The sequence below is a fragment of the Ursus maritimus genome, unplaced genomic scaffold (genome assembly GCF_017311325.1).
Source record: "Ursus maritimus isolate PB19 unplaced genomic scaffold, ASM1731132v1 scaffold_12, whole genome shotgun sequence".
Lineage (NCBI taxonomy): Eukaryota > Metazoa > Chordata > Mammalia > Carnivora > Ursidae > Ursus > Ursus maritimus.
Genome location: NW_024423564.1, coordinates 33,246,542 through 33,268,928, shown reverse-complemented (window position 1 = coordinate 33,268,928; position 22,387 = coordinate 33,246,542).

Below are 22,387 nucleotides of genomic sequence, written 5' to 3'. Positions count from 1 at the left end.
TTCACACAATCAATAGTCCTGCTTTTTTCTGTAACATATCCCAAGGCAGCAGGGAGAATAGGAAATAAAAATTTGAAGTTGTATTTGGTTGGACCAGGAGATCAGACTCCAAAATATTTGTAAATACTTCGAAAGCAACTGAGCTAACACAGAAGCCCCACAGGAGGAAGGAGAATGAAGCCCAGCAAAGAGAGAGTCCAGCAGTGGCTGATATCAGAAATTAAGAAACAAACAAATAAGCAAAAACACTTCCTAAGCTCAGAGACACATTTGGAAGGGCAGAAGCTATATTCCTTGCTATATTCCATTTCTGAATGGGAAGGTACAATAATGGAGTTGAGTTGAATATCAGAAGAAGCCCCACTGAACCTAGTTCATTCAGAGAAACAGAGGAAGCAGGGATAGCTAAGGGGAAAAAAGGTTATATTTGCAGGAGGCTTAGCATCATCTAAGAAGATAGCAATCTTTCTTTTGTGAAAACCATCTACTGTGGAAGATCATCCTGACCTCTTCCCACCTAAGGAAATTTTGCAAAGAGCTGATATGGGAAAATGCAATACATCCCATAAGGAATGTATCTTTGTATGATACAAAACTTTTAATGTTTTTTGGTATAAATCAAAATTCAATACATTCAATGAGGAAAATTAAATAAATTCAATAAGTAGCACAGCATCAATACAAAGAGGCTATAAAAATGAGAAGTAAAGCAGCAAACTTTAATAGATAAAAACACTCACCAGAGCAACAACTGGCACAGAGCACATTAAGTTATGAATAACAAGATTTGCCACAAAATAATAAAAACAATCTTCTCTACAAGAAAACTCACAAAGCAGAAATGCCAGATCTAAAGAAGAAAACACTGAAACATGGGATATGAAGCATAAGCTGTGAGAGCTGAGGAAAGAAGCAGAGATATAAAATAAAACTGTAACAGAAATTAAAATAAAACTGAAAAAAGATTAAGGGCAACACATTATGGAAAACATAAAAGGGATATAGAAGATAAAATGAGAACAGCATATATAGTCAAATAAAAATAAAGAACTAAAAGGGATTGCAGAAAAAATGAGAGCTATAGATGATAGGTATAGAAGATCCAACACATACATAACTGGAATCCCTAAGAAGAACATCTTAAAAACAGAAAAGAGCAACTGTTTAAAGACATAATTCAAGTAAACTCTATATAGAAAGGCCATAGAGTGTGCTAGGATGAATTTACCCAAAATAGTCAACATGGAGACCTAATCTAGTATATCTACTTGTCTTCAAAGATAAGAAAGAACCCAATGAGCCATCAGACAAAAAGACTGAGTATGTTATAAAGAAGGAAATAATCAGGTGAACTTGGGTTTTTCCAGAGCAACATTTATCACCAAGAAAACATAACATAATCTAGAAAATACACAAGGAAAGCAAGCATGAGCTGAGGATTTAACATCAAACCAAAGGAGAGTTTAAATTTACAGGCTACAGATAACAGATTACAACATGCAACAATTCAGGGACTATTGTTGCCATCCTTTCTTTACTAAACTTCTAGAGACAAATGATTGGCCATGAGCTTTAATACACTTATCTGGAACCAAGACTAAAACACGTTTGGAGATTACAGTGACATAAGAGAACGTATATATTTTCTTCCCTAACAAGGTAGAAATTATACCATGAACAGAAATTGGAAGAAAAATAGAAAAGTAAGAAGACAGATTCCTTCATGTGTAGTATCTGGAGTAGAAGTATAGCATTTAAAGATGACATGTTAAATAATACCCATACAAACATTTAACAATACAATATAAGTTCTAAAGCTAAATAATGGAGAAAAGGTAGAAAAAGAGGAAAAATAGGAAAGATTTTGATTTCATCATTGCTCATATAAGGGAACTCATAAAGAATTAAGACTATTAAATGAAGCTATAATTGCAAAAGTAATGGAATAAAACTGCAAACCTTTCTTAATATCAATAGAAGCACACAGAGAAAGAAGAATGAAGAAAATAAAACACATACCTTATGCTACACTGCCTTTTCTCTCTCACTTACCTATGCTTCCCTACAATCAATAGGCAGAGGAAGAGAAGACTCAGGCCTGATTTACAGATAGTTCTGCCAATATACAGGCACCAGGTGAAAGTGGACAGCTGAAGAACTACAGCCCCCTTGTGAGACAGCTCTGAAGAACAGTGGTGAAGAGAAATCCTCTTGACAGGCAGAACTTTGAGAAGTACACCTGGCTGTTTACTTGGTAAGGAGAAACGGCCAGATGTGTAATTATATACAAATTCGTGGGCTGTGGCAAATGGCTTGGCTACTTGGTCAGGAACTTGGAAAGAGCATGATTGGAAAGTTGGAAACAAGGAAATCTGGGGAAGAGGTATGTGGATAAAACTCTCTGAATGGGCCAAAATCTCCATGAAGATATTGCGTCCCACATCAATGCTCAACAAAGGGTAACCTCAGCAGAGGAAGATTTTAATAATTAAGTGGACAAGATGACTCATTCTATGGATGCCAGTTAGTCTCCTTCTTCATTCACCCCTGTTTTTGTCCAATGAGTTCATGAACAAAATGGCCACGATGGTAAAGATGGAGGTTATGCATAAGCTCAGCATCATGGACTTCCACTTGCCAAGCCTGACCTGGCCATGCCCACTGCTGAGTACCCAATCTGCCAGCAGCTGAGACTAAGAGTGAACACCCCAAAAGGCACCACTGCCTGGGGTTATCAGCTAACTATCTGGTGACAGGTTGATTACACTGTATGGCATCCATTATGGAAGGGACATTGATTTATTCTTAATGAAACAGACATTTACTAATTTGCTCTTGCTATGGATTTGCCTTTTCTGTACACAATACTTCTGCCAAAACTGCAATCCATAGATTTACAGAATGCCTTATCCACCAGCATGGAACTGCACATAGAATTGCTTCTGATCAAGGAATTCATTTCACAACAAAAGATGTGAAGGAATGGCCTATGCTCATGGAATTCACGGGTCTTACCATGTTCCCCACCCTCCTAAAGCAGCTGACGTGATAGAATGGTAAATGGCCTTTTGAAGATTCAGTTATAGCACCAGCTAGGTGGCAATACATGGAAGAGCTGAAACAAAGTTCTCCAGAAGGCTATATATGCCCTGAATCAGCATCCAATATGTGGTGCTATTTCTCCCATATCTAGGATTCAACGTGTAGGAATGGGAGTGGCACCACTCACTGTTACCCTTAGTGACCCACTAGCAAAATCTTCCTATTTCCACAATCTTATGCTCTACTGGCCTATAGATCTTAGTTCCAAAGAGAGAAATGTTTTCACCAGGAGGCACAAAAATAATTTCTGGAAATTAAGACTGTCATCCAGCCATGGTGGACTCCTCATGCCTCTGAAACAACAGGCAAAAAAGGGATTTGCTGTACTAACTGAATGATTGACCCTGACTACTAGGGGAAAATTGGACTGCTACTCCACAGTGGAGGTATGGATGAGTATGTCTGAAATACGAGAGATCCTTTAGGATGTCCATTAGTATTATACCTTGTGATTGAGGTCAATGGAAAACTATAAGATAAGATATGCCAATCCAGGCATAACTAATGACCCAGACCTTTCAGAGATGAAGGTTTGGGTCACTCCACCAGGTAAAGAACCATGACCAGCTAGATGCTTCCAGGAGGCAAAGGGTGTATAGAATGGTAGTAGAAAAAGGTAGTTAGAATTATAAGATCTGACCATATGACCAGTTACAGAAATGAGGACTGTAACTGTCATGAGTATTGCATGTTTGTATGTGTATGTATAGCAAATATCTTTGTTTTCTTTTGTTTCTTATTTCCTTATCATGTAATAGAAGATGTAATAACTTTGTATTATAGTATTTAAATATTGTTAATTTTACATCACAGTATTTAAGTTACAGGATATCAAGGAAAAGGACAAACATCACTAAAAGAATTTGTTCCTCTTCTGGAGAAGGGGTTAGTACATTATTGGTTGTACTCGAGGTAGTCATATCATGATACAAGAATTATGATGCTGTTATTATCTGTTTTTGGAGATTAAGTATGGTTTAAGGAGATTCATATGGGTGTCAAATTGACAAAGGTAGACTTGTGATAGTTAACTTTATGGGTCAACTTGATTAGGTCATGGGGTATCCAGATACTTGGTTAAAAAATATTCTGAGTATGTTTTTTGGAGTAGTTCTGGAAGAGATAAACATTTGAACCGATAAACTGAGTAGAGCAGGTTACCCCCCCTAGTGTGAGTGGGCCTCATCCAATCTGTTGAAGGCCTGAATAGAACAAAAAGGATGAATAAGGGAGAATTTGCTCTCTCTGCCTGACTGTCTTCAAATTAGGACATTGGTCTTTTCAGTGCCTTGGACTCAGCCTCAGGCTAAAACTTACACCGTCAAGTCTCCTTGTTTTCAGGCCTTCAAACTGAGACTGGAACTTATACGATCAATTCTCTTATTCTCAGGCCTGCAGACTCAGACTGGAACCATGCCATCATCATTCCTGAGTCTCCAGCTTGCCAAATGCAGATCTTGGAACTTGTCAGCGCCCATAATCACATGAGCCAATTCCTCATTACAGACAGATAGAGATAGGGAGATAGAGATAGATAGATATAGATATAAATATAGATATAGATAGATATATAGATAGATATAATCTTTATCCTACTGGTTCTCTTCCTTCTGGAGAACTCTGGTTGATTCAGATTGGAGAAAAAAGAATATTAAATAAAGCTATAATTACAAAAGTAACAGTGAGAACAAAACTGCAAAGCTTTCCTTTTTGTCGTTAAAGTTTAGTTGACATATGATGTTATACTAATTTCAAGTGTACAACATAGTGATTTGACAATTTTACTTACCATGATAAATGTAGTTACCATCTGCCCCTACACAAAATTATTACAATTTTATTACTATATTCTTTAGGCTGTACTTTTTATCCTCGTGCCTTATTTATTTTATAACTGTAAGTTTGTATCTCTTAATCTCCTTTGCCTATTTCACCCATCCCCAACCCACACTTACCTCCTCTCTGGCAACCACTAGTTTGTTCTCTGTATTTATAAGTCTGGCAAACCTTTCTTAATATTAGTAGAATCACATGCAGACATCAAAACAAAGAAAACCAAAAACAGGCCTTATACTCAAAGGCCTGAAAACTATAAATTTAGGAAATATAAAATAATATAACTAAATTAAAAAAATATCTGCTACAGGGGCACCTGGGAGGCTCAGGTGGTTAAGCATCTGACTTTGGCTTAAGTCATGATCCCAGAGTCCTGAGATTGAGCCCAGCATCGGGCTCTCTGCTCAGTGGGGAGTCTGTTTTCCTCTCCCTCTACTCCTCCCCCACTTATGCTCACTCTCTCTCTCTCTCTCTCAAATAAATAAAATCTTTTAAAAACATAAAAAAATTTTTTAAAAAATCTGCTACATTGATAAATGTCAGTAGGCTTCAGATTAGATTATTATACCCACTCTATACTGTCTTCAAAAGAAGCACCTAAAATAAAATAATCCAGAATAGCTAATCATAGAAGAATGGCATATCAGGCAAATGAAAAAAAGAAGAAGAAGAAGAAGAAGAAGAAGAAGAAGAAGAAGCAGCAGCAGCAGAAGCAGCAGCAGCAAAGGTTACATTGTATTATCAGAGAATTGTCCAAGGTAATTATATACTGGTAAACATGTAATATTTATGACTATGTATGCCCCAAGTAACTAAAGAATATATAATGAGAAATAAAAACATACTAAAAATAGAAAACTTTAATTCACCTCTCCAGACTATGACAGATGAAGAAAGAAAAAAAAAATTAAGTAAAGATATGATACAGATGATCTATATAACACAATTAATTAAACTGATCTGGTTATAAATATCACTATGTATCCTGAAAAAAAGAGATTACACCTTCTGTTTAAGTGCCTATGAAATAGTCACAGAAACTGATGATGTATGAAGATCCAAGGAAAATCTCAATACATTACAAAAACTAGAAATGGTATGGACAAAATTCTCTGATCACTATTCTATGTTACAAATTAACAATCAAATTAGAAAACAAAAAGTCAATATCTCTTGGAATTAAAAAAATTTACTTAAACAACTCTTAAATCAAAGAGGAAAATTCAAAACTAAAATTGCAGAATACCTAAAAAAAATAAGAAAATAACACATTGCTAAAGCAATGCTCAGAGGAAAATCAGAGCCTTAAATACTTCTATTATAAAAATACTTCTATTATAAAAAGGAAAGACGGAAAATAAATTGGGCATTCAACTTAAGAAATTAAAAAAGAAACAAAACAAAATGAAGGAAAGCCAAAGGAAGAAATCAATAAAGATTAAAGTAGAACTTAAGAAGTTGGAAAATACATGATATATTGAAAAGTGTTGAAAGAAAAAAATCCTGCAATTAAGAATACTCTATCTAGCAAGGCTATCATTTAGAATAGAAGGAGAGATAAAGAGTTTCCAAGACAAACAAAAGTTAAAGAAATCCGTGACCACTAAATGAACTCTACAAGAAATATTAAAGAGGAATTTTTGAAAGGAAAGAAAAGAGTACAAGTAAAAGTAAGAAAAATAGGAAGGCAAAAGCAATAATACCAGTTATAGCTATAAAAATCAGCCAAGGGATTCACAAAATAAAAAGATGTGAAATATGCGGCACCTGGGCGGCACAGTCGGGTCTGACTCTTGATTTCGTCTCAGGTTGTGATCTCAGGGTAGTGGGATTGAGCCCTGAGTCAGGCTCCAGGCTCAGCAGGGAATCTGCTTGGGATCCCTTCTCCCTCTCTCTCAACACCTCTCCCCTGCGCTCTTGTGCATGCACACTTGTGCACACGCACTCGCTCCTACTCTCTCTCTCAAATAGCTATAAATCTTAAAAAAAAAAAAAGATGTAAAATATGACACCATATTACCTAAAATGTGGCAGAGAGAGGAGTAAAGAATAGATTCAAACTTAAGCGACTATCAATTTAATATAGACCATTATATGCAAAAGATGTTATATATAAACCTATTGATAACCATGAATCAAAAACCAGCAATAGATATGCAAAAAAATAAAGAGAAAGGAATCCAAATAAATCATTAAAGAAAGTCAGAAAACTGTGTGAGGAAAGAGCAAGAGAGAAGAACTACAAAAAGAACAATAAAACAAGTAACAAAATGGCAAGAAATACAACCTATCAATAATTACTTTGAATGTAGATCAACTAAATTCTCTAATCAAAAGACAGGGTGATAGAATGGATAAAAAAGCAAAAACCATCTATATGCTGCCAACAAGAGACTCATTTCAGACCTAAAGACATGCAGATTGAAAGTGAATGGATGGAAAAGCATTTATCATTCAAATGGAAGTAAAAAGAAAGCCAGGGTAGCAATATTTACATCAGACAAAATAGACTTTAAAACAAAGACTATACATGAGACAAACAAGGATACTGTATAATCATAAAGAGAACAATCCAACAAGAAGATATAACAATCATAAATATTAATGGACCCAACATGGGAGCACCCAAATACATAAAGCAGCTAATAACAAACATAAAGAAATTAATCAATAATAATGCAAAAATAATAGAGGATTTTAAGACCCCACTTACATCAATGGATAGATCATCCAAACAGAAAATCAACAAGGAAACAATGGCTTTGAATGATACATTGGACCAGATGGATCTAACAGATATATTCATAACATTCCATCCTAAAACAGCAGAATATACATTCTTCCCGCGTGTACATGGAACATTCTCCGGAACAGATCACACATTAGGCCACAAACAAATCAAAACAAATTTAGAAAGACTAAAGTCATACTATGCATCTTTTCTAACCACAATGCTATGAAACTAAAAATCAACCAAAAAAAAAAAAAATCTGGAAAGAACACATATACATGGAGGTTAAATAACATGCTATTAAACAATGAATGGGTCAAGTAAGAAATCAAAGAAGAAATTTAAAAAATGCATGGAGACAAATGAGAATGAAAACACAATGGTCTGAAATCTTTGGGATGTAGCAGAAGTTGTTCTAAGAGGGAAGTATATAGCAATACAGGCCTACCGTAAGAAGCAAGAAAGATCTCAAACAAACATCCTAACTTTACACCTAAGGGAGCTAGAAAAAGAAAACACCGAAACCCAAAGCCAGTAGAAGGAATGAAATAATGAAGAGTAAAGCACAAATAAACAAAATAGAAGCTAAAAAAACAATAGAACAGATAAATGAAATCAGAAGCTGGTTCTTTGAAAAGACCAACAAAGTTGATAAACCTCTAGCCAGACTCGTAAAATAAAAAAGAAAGAGAGAGAGAGAGAGAGAGAGAACTCAAATAAACAAAATCAAAAATAAAAGAGCAAAAATAACAACCAACACCACAGAAATATAAAGGATTATAAGAGAATATTATGAAAAATTATATGCCAACAAATTGTACGACCTAAAAGAAAAGGATAAATTCCTAGAAACATATAACCTCCCAAAACTGAAGCAAGAAGAAATAGAAAATTTGAGCAGACTGATTACCAGCGATGAAATTGAATCAGTAATCAAAAACTCCCAACAAACCAAAGTCCAGGACCATATGGCTTCACAAGTAAATCCTACCAAACATTTAAAGAAGAGTTAATATCAATACTTTGGTTTCTCTTCAGATTGTGTAAATCTTACACTTTTTACTAAAGAAGTGTTAATACCTATTCTCAAACTATTCCAAAAGAGAGAAGAAAGAAAATTTCCAAATTTATTCTATGAGGCCAGAATTACTCTGATACCAAAACCAGAAAAAGAAACTACAAACAAAGAGAACTACAGGCCAATATCTCTGATGAACATAGATGTAAAAATCCTCAACAGAGTAGTAGCAAACAGAATCCAATAATACATAAAAAAAATCATTCACCACTATCAAGTGAGATTTATTCCTGGGCTGCGAGGGTGGTTCAATATTTGCAAATCAATCAACATGATATATCACATCAATAAGAAAAAGGATAAAAACCTTAAGATTTTTTAATAGATACAGAAAAAGCATCTGACAAACTAAAACATCCATTCATGATAAAAACCCTCAACAAAGTACATTTATAGGGAATATACCTCAACATAATAAAGGCCATATATGAAAAACCCACAGATAACATCATACTCAATGAGGAAAAACTGAGACTTTTTCCCTTAAGATCAAGAACAAGAAGACAAGGATATCCACTCTCACCACTTCTATTCAACACAGTTCTGGAAAGTTCTAGCCACAGCAATCAGACAACAAAAGGAAAGAGATGGCATCAAAGTTGGTAAGAAAGGAGTAAAACTTTCACTATTTGTAGATGACATGATACTATATATGGAAAACCCTAAAGACTCCACCAAAAAGCTACCAGAACTGATAAACGAATTCAATAAGGTTGGAAGATACAAAATCAATTGCATTCCCATATACTAATAATGAAGTAGCAGAAAGAGAAATTAAGAAAACAATCCAATTTACAATTGCACCAAAAATAATTAAATCCATAGAAATAAACTTAACCAAGGAGGTAAAAGACCTGGACTTTGAAATCTATAAAACACTGATGAAAGAAATTGAAGATGACACAAAGAAATGGCAACAGAGTCCATGCTCATGGATTGGAAGAACAAAAATTGTTAAAATGTCCATACTACCCAAAGCAATCTATAGATTTAATGCAATCCCTATCAAAATACCAACCTCATTTTTCATAGAACTAGAAAAAAAATCCTAAAATGTGTATGGAACCACAAAAGACCCTGAAGAGCCAAAGAAATCTTGAAAAAGATGAACAAAACTAGAGATATCCCAGATTTCAAGATATACTACAGAGCTGTAGTAATCAAAACAGTATGGTATTGGCTCAAAAACAGAATATAAACAGAAAAACGGATCTATAAAACAGAAAAGAAATTCCAGAAATAAACCCATGATTATATGGTCAATTAATACTTGACAAAGGCAGTAAAAATAAGCAATGTGAAAATGTCTAGACAGTCTCTTCAACAAATGGTACCAGGAAAACTGGACAGCAACATGCAAAAGAATGAAACTGGACCACTTACACCATACACAAAAATAAACTCAAAATGGATTAAGGACATAAATGTGGACTTGAAACCATAAAAATCCTAGTTTCATATACACAATCAATATTAATTGAAAACATAATGGAAGAAAAGACCCCATTTCTAGGGAAAAGGGTTAAAAGAAATGTTCAAGGCCATGTAATCCAAAGAAAAGAAAATATTAAAACATTGTCTGAAAGACAGAAGGAAGTCTTAAACAAATGCAAAAGCATTTTGGATAGGAAGACTCAATATCATAAAGATGTTGATCCTCCCTAAGTTAACTTATAAATTTAATGTAATTCCAATAAAAATAAAACCCAAGTTGCTTTTTTCCCTCAGAACTAGAATTTAAAATTATTGATCTTAAAATTTATATGGAAATATAAACACAAAGTCAGGAAATTTCACAAAAGGAGAGTACTAAAGGGGGGATTTTCTTTATCAGATAAAGCCTCAGTAATTAATAAAGTATACTACTGATACACAAATAGGCAATCAGACAAATGCAATAGAAGATATAGTCAGAAACAGACCTAAATACATTTGAAACTTTAGTATTAATAAGTGTGATATTTCAAATCACTGACAAAAAGAAGCACTATCAATGAATTATCTGGGAAAAACCAGGAAGCCATGTGGAGAAAAATATGGCTTGACCTATACTTCGCATCATAATACAAAATAAATCCCAAATGGGCTAGAAATTCATAACATAGATACAAATACATAAGAAGAAAATGCCATTTTCAAAGTACTCATTGAAGCACTAAAGCAACATATTGGCAATAACCTAAATGCTCACCAATAGGGGACTGGTTAAATGCATTAATAATATATCTTTAAAATGGAATATGATGATTTGTGTTAAAAAAGATATTTTATATGAATATATTATATCAAAAGACCTCTAAGCTAGAATAAGTGAAAAGATAAGGAGCAATAAAATGTGCATAGTATGTTATTAGCTGTACTTTAAAAAGAGAAGCAAAATAATAATATATATTTGTACTGACTTGTATATAAATGGAAATTCTTATGAAGTATAACTAAGAAACCAATTAAACTGGTCACCCATTATGGGTCTACAAGAAACAGGAAGCTAAGGTCACGGATGTGAGGGAAAATTTTAGCTACATACACTTTTATACTTTCTGATGTTAAACCAGGTAACTAGTCATACAAAAAGTTGTTAGTATGTATTTTGAAATGACAGGAGTCCTAATCTAATTATAACCAAAGGTGAAACAGGAAGGTCTATAAACAATTTGCCAACTAGCAGAGATAAACTTATTTTACCAATAAATGTGTCCATAAATTTTTTGTAAATAAATACCACTTTAAAAAGAAAATGTGGGGCACCTGGGTGGCTCAGTTGGTTAAGCGTTTGCGATTAGCTCAGGTCATGATCCCACGGTCCTGGGACCGAGCCCTGTATCAGGCTCCCTGCTCAGCGGGGAGTCTGCTTCTCCCTCTTCCCCTGCCTTGTGCTCTCTCTGGCTCTCTCTTTCTCATGTAAAGAAAAAAAATCTCTTTAAAAAATTTTTACAAAGAAAAAGTAATGCATTCCTGAACTTCACAGCCTAGGCCAAATGCCTGTGTTTTACATTTATACACACACATATACCCCCTGTACTTCCTTAGAACACTTATTATAATTAATAATAAACTCACAATAAATTGTTCAGTGTATGGCCTTCCATCCTAGAATGTAAACATCACAAGGGGAGCAACCACGACTGACTTGTTTACTTCTGTATCTTACAGTGTTGACACATAGCAGGTACTCTTTATGTTAAATGAAGGAGTTATGTTTTAAAATCTAAATGTTTTATTTCCATTTATTCAGAGAGTCAAATAACTATGGATATCTCCCTGTTCCACTGCTACTAGACAGAGGGGCTGAGCAAGATGCTTTCTGACAATCTCCCTGCTGTGCTGCTTCATGCAGGCATCCTTCTTGTGGGAGAAAGGGTTAGAGTGAAAGCCTATTTGCAGGGGACCTCTGAGGTTTCAAAAGCTTGATGCGCTCTTGAAAACAGTTTTGGAATTTTCCCCACATCCACTCTATTCTTCTTTACTAAAAGAATTCTCCACATCCATCAAGTTTTGGCTAGGCTAATGGCCACTACAGTGAGAGGTGACATTTTCCAGCTTCCCTTAATTCTCAGTGAGGTTTTGAGTCTTGGTTCTAGCTATTAGGTTTTAGCAACAATTTCTGCTTCGTGTCCTTCAAAATGAAGTTTTCTCTTTTTCCTTTCTATGGCCTGGAACATGGGTATAGTGCAGCGCAGGTGGAGACACCTGGAACAAACACCTTGGAGCCAGAGAGAAAAGCCAAAGGAGCAGACGGCAGAGTCATCCCACCAACCAGGGTCCCTAGACGACTTTGTAGAGCACGGCACAATTACCCATCTCGAGCTGTTATATGAGACAGAAAGAAGCTTCTAAAATATTTAAGGCACTGTACTTGGAGTCACTTTTTTAAAGTGGCAACATTTACTGGTGTGGTTCTTAGTTGCAAGATGTATTTTGCAGAGAAAAAAAAATCCACTTTACCCAGTTTAAGAAGAAAAGGATTGACTATAGCTCATTAGGTAGCTTATGGAACTTTCTGGAAGGCCAAGGAAATAATCTTGGATTCCACACTGTCAAGAGCAACGTTGCCAGAAAAAACGTCCAACTCACAACGGATTTATTCCAAAGGCAATCCCACTGGCGAGAGCACCCTAAACTGAGCACCCTACCAAGATCACCCCTTTCCCTGGGTTCCACACTGACTTGTGGAACTCTGAGAAATGAGCACAGGAGCTGCCCATAGAGCTCAACTGGGTCCTGCCTCTCTGCGCCATGCCAGGGTGGGCTCTGGCTGTAATGTATCAATCTACTTAGCTCGCTTTCCTTTCTGGCATTAATGTCTCCTGTAAAGAGGCATTTGTTTCAGTCTGTTGGGGTGTTTGGTGCTTTCATTTGCTCTCAGCTGTATCACTGAATGGTCCATTTCTTCTGTAAGGGTTCCTAAAACTGTGATCTTTCAAAATTTTTCATTTTAAGTTTAGCATAATAAAATGCTTTAAACAGTGGATGTAATTCTCAGCAACAGAGTCACTCTGTCACAATTCTAAGCCTAATTCCAAAACCGTCCCTGAAAGGACACGATTTATGGACAAAGAATGAGTTTAAGTCATAAAGTTGGCAAGCAGTCAGAATAGATCAACTTTCAATTATTAACATTCTGAGCCATATGTGAATTGACTGGAAACCAGATCTTGGAGCCATAAACATTAAGACTTGTTCTTTCCTTTCTGTCAGTTTAAACACCAAAAGCACTTTAGGAAACCAAAGAAACATGAACATTTGTAAAGGAAAAAGACTGGAGTAAACCTGTCTCTTTTACTTTTAATGCCTGGATACTCTTTCATGTCCTTTCTAATGTTTTATTTAGTTCAAGTTCAATGGTTTCTATAATTTTTACAACTTTCCTCAAAGGTACTTCATTGTGACTCAGCAAGGTATGCCACCTTCATATATTTTGAACACAGTCTCTTCAGTATTTAAAACATTTTTCATCTTTGTTTTGCCAGAAATCTTCCTATAGTCTATGCTATTCTCACCTTCCTCATTAAACAGAAGAGACTTGCTTCAGTTACCTTAATGAATACCCATTATTACTTAATGCTTCGAAGAGCAAAATTCTAACTACTTTTCAAAGTTCTTTTCTCTTTCTATAGTCTCTGCAATCACCTTTCACTGGGACTCCATCAAATGTGTGGGTGCCACCTCCTCGTTTCAAATGTAATTTTTATAATTTATACAACTTAATTGAATTTACGTGTTAAGTAAAGCCAAGAGGCTCTGCCTGAGGGTTTCTAAGTTCACCCGGGAAGTAGAGAATTTAATTACTGCAGTAAGCTACGGTGCTGCAGCTTTGTCAAAGCCATTCCAGCATGCTTTTCAAAAATTTTCTGGCTGTGTATCTATACACCAGAGACAGGGATCATAGAAATCTGACCTCCAAAAGAGAGTGGTTTTACTACACTTTTAATCTTTTTTTTTTTTTAAGATTTTATTTATTTGACAGAGACAGCCAGCGAGAGAGGAAACACAAGCAGAGGGAGTGGGAGAGGAAGAAGCAGGCTCCTAGTGGAGGAGCCTGATGTGGGGCTCCATCCCAGAACGCTGGGATCTCGTCCTGAGCCCAAGGCAGATGCTTAACGACTGTGCCACCCAGGCGCCCCTAGATTTAATCTTTTTTAAAACAGTTTTATTGAGGTATAATTGACATATAATAAACTACATATATTGAAAGTGTATACTTGCAAGCTTTGATATACGCACACATCCATTAAATCATCATCACAATCAAGATAATGAGTATGCCTATCACCTCCCCAAATTCCTCAATCCCCTGTGTAATCCAGAACCCCAGGAAACCACTGATCTCCTTTATGCCACCACAGATTAGTTTGCATTTTCTAGAATTTTAAATAAATGTAATCATACAATATGTATTCTTTTGGGGGGGGGCTGTTTTTCCCCCTACTCCGCGTAATTATTTTGAGATTCATCCATACTGTAGCATATATCAATAATTCATTCCTCTTTATTGCCGAGTACTAGCATACTATATAACTATACCACAGTCTGTTTATCCATCCGTTTATAAACATTTGGGTTGTTTTCATTTTTGAGCTATTACTAATGTGAACTTTTATGTACAACTGTTTGGTGTTATGGGCTAAATTATGTTCCCCCTAAAATCCATATGTTGCAGTTCTAACGCCCATTATCTCAGAATATAGCATTGTATTTGGAGACAAGAGCTGTTAATAGAGGTGATTAAGTTAAAATGAGGCTGTTTGGGTGTGCCCTAATCCAATGTGGCTTTTGTCCTTGTAAGAAGAAGAGATTAGGATACATGGAGAGATATCAAGGCAGGACATGCAGAGAGAAAAAGACCGTATAAAGGACACAGCAGAAAGGTGGCCAGAGAGGCCTCAGAGAAAACCAACCATGCTGGTACCTTAATCTTGGACTTCCAGCCTCCAAAGTTGTGAGAAAATAGATATGTTGTTTAAACTACCTAGTCTGTGGCAGCCCTAACAGATTAATACATACAGGACATGCACTTCTCTTTCTCTTGAGCAAATACCTAGGAGTGGAATGATGGGTCATATGGTAAGGATAAATTCAATTAGCGAAAAGTAAAAGTCTTTTTAATAAACTGAGAAACCGTTCTCAAAGTAGCTGTACCGTATTGCATGCTCACCAGCAGTATATGAGAATCCCAGTTCCTTCATACTGGTAAGGTCAGTCTTTTTAATATTACTGATTCTAATAATGTGTATTGCTAGTTCATTGTGGTTTAAATTGCATGTCCCTAGTGACTAATGATGTTGAATATCTTTTCATATACTTATTTTTCACTCATATTATCTTCTTTGGCGAAGTGTCTGACCAACTCTTTTGCCCATTTTTAGTTAGGCATTTGTTTTCTTACTATTGAATTTTGAAAGTTCATGATCTATGTTAGCTAAAAGTTTACCCAAATAGATCAGATATACGATATATATGATTTTCAAGTATTTTTTCTGTAGCTCACATTTTCTTTCTCTTAGGAACATAAGTTTTTAATCTTGACAGAGTTCAATATATCCTTTTTTCTTTTATAGATCTTGTTTTCAGTAACATATCTTAAGAAATCTTTGTTTAAGCCAAGGCAGCAAAGATTTTTCTTTCCTCTTTCCTTCTAGAAATTCTATAGTTTTAGGTTTTTCATTTAAGGTCTATGATCCATTTTGAGTGAACTTTTGTAAATGGTGTGTAGACTGAAGTTATTTTTTTCCCCTTCACCGTTCGTTTAAAAGACTATTGAAAATCAGTTGTCCATAAATTTGTGGGACTACTTCTGGATTCCATTTTGTTCCATTGATCTATTTCTCTATGTTTACACTAGTGCCATGCTGCCTTGATTACGATAACATTTTATTAACCTTGAAATCAACTAGTATTAGTCCTTCAACTCTGTTCTTTTCAAGGTTGTCACGGCTATTGTAGGTCCTTGACATTTCCATATGAATTCTAGAATTGGTTTATCAATTCCTACAAAAGAACCTGCTGGGATTAGGACTGAGATTACATTAAATCTTTAGAGTCAGTTTCAATTAGTTGATTTGTTTTCCTAGTATGGTTCTTATTTTCCTGCTTCTTTGCACAACTTGTAATTTTTAATGACTAGCAGATATTGTAAATTTTATCTTGTTGGGTGCTGATAGTTTTGGCTCATGTAAATAAATATTCCAGAGTTTTGTCCTAGGATGCAGTTAAATTACTTGGAAACAGTTTTATCCTTTCATGTCTTATTGGACTAGCCCAGAGCAATGCTTAGTCTAGAACTACTTATATCCTACAACTGAGACAAGACCCTTCTATGCACCAAACCCAAGTCCTGTAAATCATGGGCTTTTCCAGTCTGGCTGGTGAGAGGGGGTACTATTCTCAGCCCTGTGTGAGCAGTGGGCACTGCTACCTCTAACATGTTTAGGCATTTCTTTCCCCAACATCAGGCAGTTCCCCCCCAGGCAAGTGCTAATCAGTACTCAGATAAATACTCCAGGGGAAGCCTTTACAGATCTCTGACCTCCTCTCTGTGCGGCTCTCTCCTCTCCAGTACTCTGTCCTGTGAACTCCAGCCATCTTAGTTTCCGGCACTCTCAGCTTTACCTCCTCACCCCACAGAGTCCACTGCTCGCTCTGAGTTTCCCCTCCCAGCACTGTGGCTTGGAGACGCTCCGAGATGGTAAGCAGAGTAATCATAAAGCTCATCTTGCTTGTTTCCTGTCTCTCAGAGATCACTATCTTTTGTTGCCTGATGTCCAGTGTCTTCAAAACCACTGTTTCCTATATTTTGACCATCTTTCGGATTGTTACTGGTACGAAGAATATGGTCCCTATTACTCCATCTAGGTCACAAGTGGAAGTTCCTCACAATCGTTTTTTACCAATGTTTTGTAACCTCAAGATAAAAGTAATGCAATTTTTAAACAATTATGTCATTGATCAAAACTTTTTAGTAAAAAGTTAGCTGTTCTAGTTCACTTATTTTTCTTGTATTATGTCATTCAGGAACTGTGCCTTTTGATTCTAACCAACGCAGGATTCCTTTTCCATCTGTATCAAACAATGTTAATAATAAAGGGAATGACCGAATTAGCACTGGACCATAAATGCTTCCTGTCCTCATGTGCCAACTCTGATTTGCTACGGCCACCAGATTGTGTTGGCTCATAACAGCCTCTTTGCCACATCTTCATCAATAACTAAAAACAACTGAAGAGGAAGAGTTTTAAGTTAAGAGGTTGTTTCAAATTTTGGTTAGAGGGCTGAAACATTCTCCAAGAAGCATAAGGCCTGCTGTGTGCCAGACACTGTGCTAAGTGTTTTACATACCTTAGCTTGTTTTCTTCTCTCCCAAAACCTATGAAGTAGATACCATTTTTAATATCCAATTCTTAGAGGGGGAAACTGAGGCCTAGCAAAGATACACTTGCCTAAAATGAACAGCTGGTAAATAACATAAATGGAATTGTAGGCTAGACAGTCTAATTTCAAAGCTATCTTCATGATCACAATCGATGTCATTTTGGCATACATAAAAAATGGAAGAGCAGAACAGAGGAGAGCTCAAAAACAGAACCACCATATCTGTGGGATTTTACTGTATGATAAAGATGACACAAATTAATTTAATAATTATTGCTGGCTATGCATTATGAAAAAAATCATTGTATCTCACAAGAGAAAAAGATAGAATTCACACATTTTAAAAATTTTATTTATTTTTTTAATTTGAATTCAATTAATTAACATATAATGTATTATTGGTTTCAGAGGTAGACGTCTATGATTCATCAGTCTTATATTACATCCAGTGCTCATTACAACACATAACCTCCCCAATGCCCATCACCCAATTACCCCATGCCCCACCCCCCTCCCCTCCAGCAACCCTCAGTTTGTTTCCTAAGATTAAGAGTCTCTTATGGTTTGTCTCCCTCTCTGGTTTCATCTTGTTTTATTATTTCCTCTCTTGCCCTATGATCCTCTGTTTTGTTTCTCAAATTCCACATATGAGTGAGATCATATAATAATTGTCTTTCTCTGATTGACTTATTTTGCTTAGCATAATTATCCTCTATGTCCATCCATGTTGTTACAAATGGCAAGATTTCATTTTTTTTTATGGCTTAGTATTCCATTGGATTCACACATTTTTAAAAATTGAGGTGAAAAACAGAAATAGTACTAAAAAGAATGTAAACCCCAGGAGGAACAGGTTCCTGTGCCAGTCAGGGTGGGCTAAGTTGTGCAGCAGGAACACAGACAACCTCAGTGTCTTTGTGTCTTGTTACGGCACAGGTGCATTTCTCCTTCATATATATGTTCAACATCGATGGGCGTTCCACTCATCACGGTCACTCAGGGACCCAGACTCCATTTCAGCTACGTTTCCACAATCACCACAGCAGGGAGAAGCAGAGGTTTACAGCTGGAAATAATTAATCTGACCTTGAAGAAGCCACATAACCTATGGCTGCAGCTCATTGGCTGAAACAAGCCCCATCAAATGTTAATATCAAAGGGGTTGAGAATAGTGCAATCCGATCAGAGGCCCCGAAGGAAAAGAAATAAACTATTCTGAACGGCCTTAGTAACTGTTCCTTTGTCTTATTCCTCAGTTTCTTGAGAAGGCTGCTAAATGTTAGTACTAGGCATGATCTTTGTTTTTGTAATTGCTGTTGACTTGTGCAAAATTCTTTTGATTATATTTTAAGTTTTATCATACTTATATTTATATGATTTTTTCATACTTCTATTTTATCATATCATTAAAAATTTTTTTAGCAAGTTTCCTTCATTACAAGTTTGCCGTGAATTTTTATCAGGAAGAATGTTGAATTTTATCTTTTAATATCTATAGAAATAAGAACTTTGGTTTTTTTCTCCTTCAACATTAATAATTACTATATTAATGAATTTTCTATTTTGAATCATTCTTGCATTACAGGGGAAAACCCTACTAAATCGCAGTTTATTATTATAGTCTATTATTTTGCTTAAATGCTTCCAGATTCAAATATTTCAATAGTTTATTTTGAATGTTTTATCGTATCTGAAATCAGGCTACATAGTTTGATGTTTTTGTTCCATCTTTGTTGATGACCTATATAATTCATCAGTGAAAACTACTGATTCTAGGGTCTCTAAGAAAGTAAATTTTAAAACATTTTAAATTTCGTCTACGGTTGTTGACTTATTCAGATATTTGACCTTTTCTTAAGTTGATTTTGGTTAAACAATCCATTCCACCTAGATTTTTTTTTAAAGACAAAACTATAAACATATATTTTTAATCTCTATCTATCATCTATCCTTTCTCATTCATAATATTTACATTGATATCTGTTATTGTTTTTCTTGGTCAGAACATGCCAAACATTTACCTGTTTTACTGACTTTTATAAAACTGGCTCTTGATGTTACTTATTAATTTTTGCTTTATTACTGCCTCATTCATTAATTTCTGCTTTTTATCCTCCTAATGTAATTTGGTTCAATTTCTTGGATCTTTTCTAGTTTCTTCAGACAAAAGCTTAGTTTGTTTCATCTAAATTATGATCATTCTATGTTCTGTCTCTACTGCCTCCTTAACTGTCACAACTTCTACCCAACATCTAAAAGGTTTCTCTCTGGAGTGAGCGTGTGTGTGTGAGTGTGTAGCAGTGTGTGTGTGTGTGTGTGTGTGTGTGTGTATTTTAAAACCAATAATTTGACAGACATTTATGCAAAAGAAACAAAATAAGTTTCATAAGGGTAGGACTGTTCACTTCACAAGGTCAAGTGCTGTGCTTTCAAGCATTTGGTGAATGAATAAATGTACCTGTTCCTTCCAAACATTTCTCTGGTTCTTGTCTCTGTACCTAGAATTCCCTTTCCCATTTTGGCTCGGGAAATGTGTGTCAGCTCTTCAAGACTGGTTCTGGATCAAAAATCAACTGTAGAAAGCCTAACTTTCCACGAGGCCAATTTGCCAAATTTTCTTGTTCCTTTGAACTATTTATAAAGTTTACAACAATTCACATTGGATGGAACAGTTTTAATAGCTTTTAAACATTTATGTAAACTTTCAGTTGACCAGTTTTCATTTTGTTTTCATAACAGCATTTTAGGGAATGTTTAATTGGTCTCAGATTCCTGCTGCTGCAGCTGGAAAAAACTGAGACAGAGGAAAAGGATTTCTACTGGGGGCAAGATGAAAAGGAGGGTCAGCACACATTGTTTCTCAGGCGGAGGGAAGATGTTGGCATAAGAAAAAGGATACATTCATGGACCATATATTCAAAAGAATATATTCTCAAATGTAATTTTAAAAATACATTCTTCTTATAAATAAGAAGATGCACCCAGGTTCCTCCTCTGTTCCCTACACATTTTGCCCCATTTCGTCTCACTTCTGTAGTCTCCTTCCTTCTATACATATAACTATGCATAGTGATGGATGCCAACTACACTTACTATGGGCATCATTTCATAATATCAACAAATATCAAATCATTATATTGTACACCTGAAACTAATATGTTATCTGTCAATTATACCTCAATAAAAAATACTTAAAAAAAAAAACCACAGACATTTACTATGAGTTGACTATGTGCGAGAAAGTAGAAAAGATGCTAAAGATTAAGGCTAAGTAAGTCCAGGTTCCAGTCCAGAGATCACAGTCTGGAGGAGGCAGACCAAGTCTGGTATCTTTATATTCACCCTTCCACTCTGCATTGTGGTTGGCATAGTCTGTGCTCAGTAGAAGTGCTAAGCATATTACCGGCATGTTGCCACTAAAAGAACTAGAACGACAAGTTCCAAGTACACTCACGGGTGTTATAACTAACATTTAAAATAGCAGCAGAAAACAGTGCAAGTCCAAGAAAGTTTATGAGGTGGCCCCGAAAGCTACATTTTCTAATTCACCAAAATATTCAACAATAGCAAAAAAAAAAAAAAAAAATCGTTTAGTGAGATACATGATATTCAGAATGTCACAGAAGCAAAAACAAAACAAAATAAAACAACAACATGAGCTAACCCTGTATTTAAAGTCTGGGTTCTGAAACAAGGTACCTGCGTTTCATTTAAGCTTCAGCAATAACAATCCAATAATTCAAAGTCAGTCAGGATATATTCAAGGATCTGTTAGGTGTAAACTCATTGAAAAATGTATTAATTCAGCCATGATCGAGTTCAAAATGTAACCTATCAGTCCCAGGATGATAAAAATTAAACAGTGTGGAAGCATTCCAGATTCAAGGTCTTATAGCTTCCACATGGCTGATCAAAAACATGCAGAAACACATAGTAATTTAGGAAGTTCGGTAACATATTTTAAAAAAGACCACAATAAAATTTAATTCAAATACGACCCTCAGGATCTTTGAAAACTATATCTAAATTAGTCTGGATATTTAAAAACCGAAATTATGTTGTCAGATATTCCCCCAAGTAACCCTCTTTTAAAATAAACGTCATCAGAAACCTAGGTTTATGACTGGTAGTCCAAAAAAAAGGTATTTGGAATCTCCATCCTTAGAAATTCTGTTCAGTGGTTGTTGGTAGTAAATAGGTTTGAGTTGGGGTGCATTTTCATACAGCATGCGTGTTAGACTGAATAATGTCCTCCTCCCCCCTCAAAATATACATGTTCTAATCCCTGGAGCCTATGAATGTTACCTTATAGGGCCAAAAAGGACTTTACAGATAGAATTAAAGATTTTGAGATGGGAAGATTACCCTGGATTACCTGGGTAGATAACATTTATTACAGTTATAATTTACAGTAGTATCATAGTTACACTTTGTCAATGTAACTATTTAATTTAGAGGCACAACGGATTAGGATAAATCCTATAGTCCAACTGATGTGAAAGACAAAATTATTAGGATAATAAAAGTCAACATTCTCTGCTCCAACTTTCCTGAATTAACCAGAATTCCCTTATTCCCTACTTTGGCTCAAGGGCCAGACGGTGCCCTTAGGCTATCAAAACCAGTTAGTCACACAATTGCCTCATTGATTCCCATTAAGTAACTCATATGCTCTGAGTTATAACTAGCTCTAATTTAGGACCTGCCAGACTGTCAGGCCAGATTTCCATGATGCAGCCCCTGAACAAAAACATCTAAGGCCAGAGATTCCA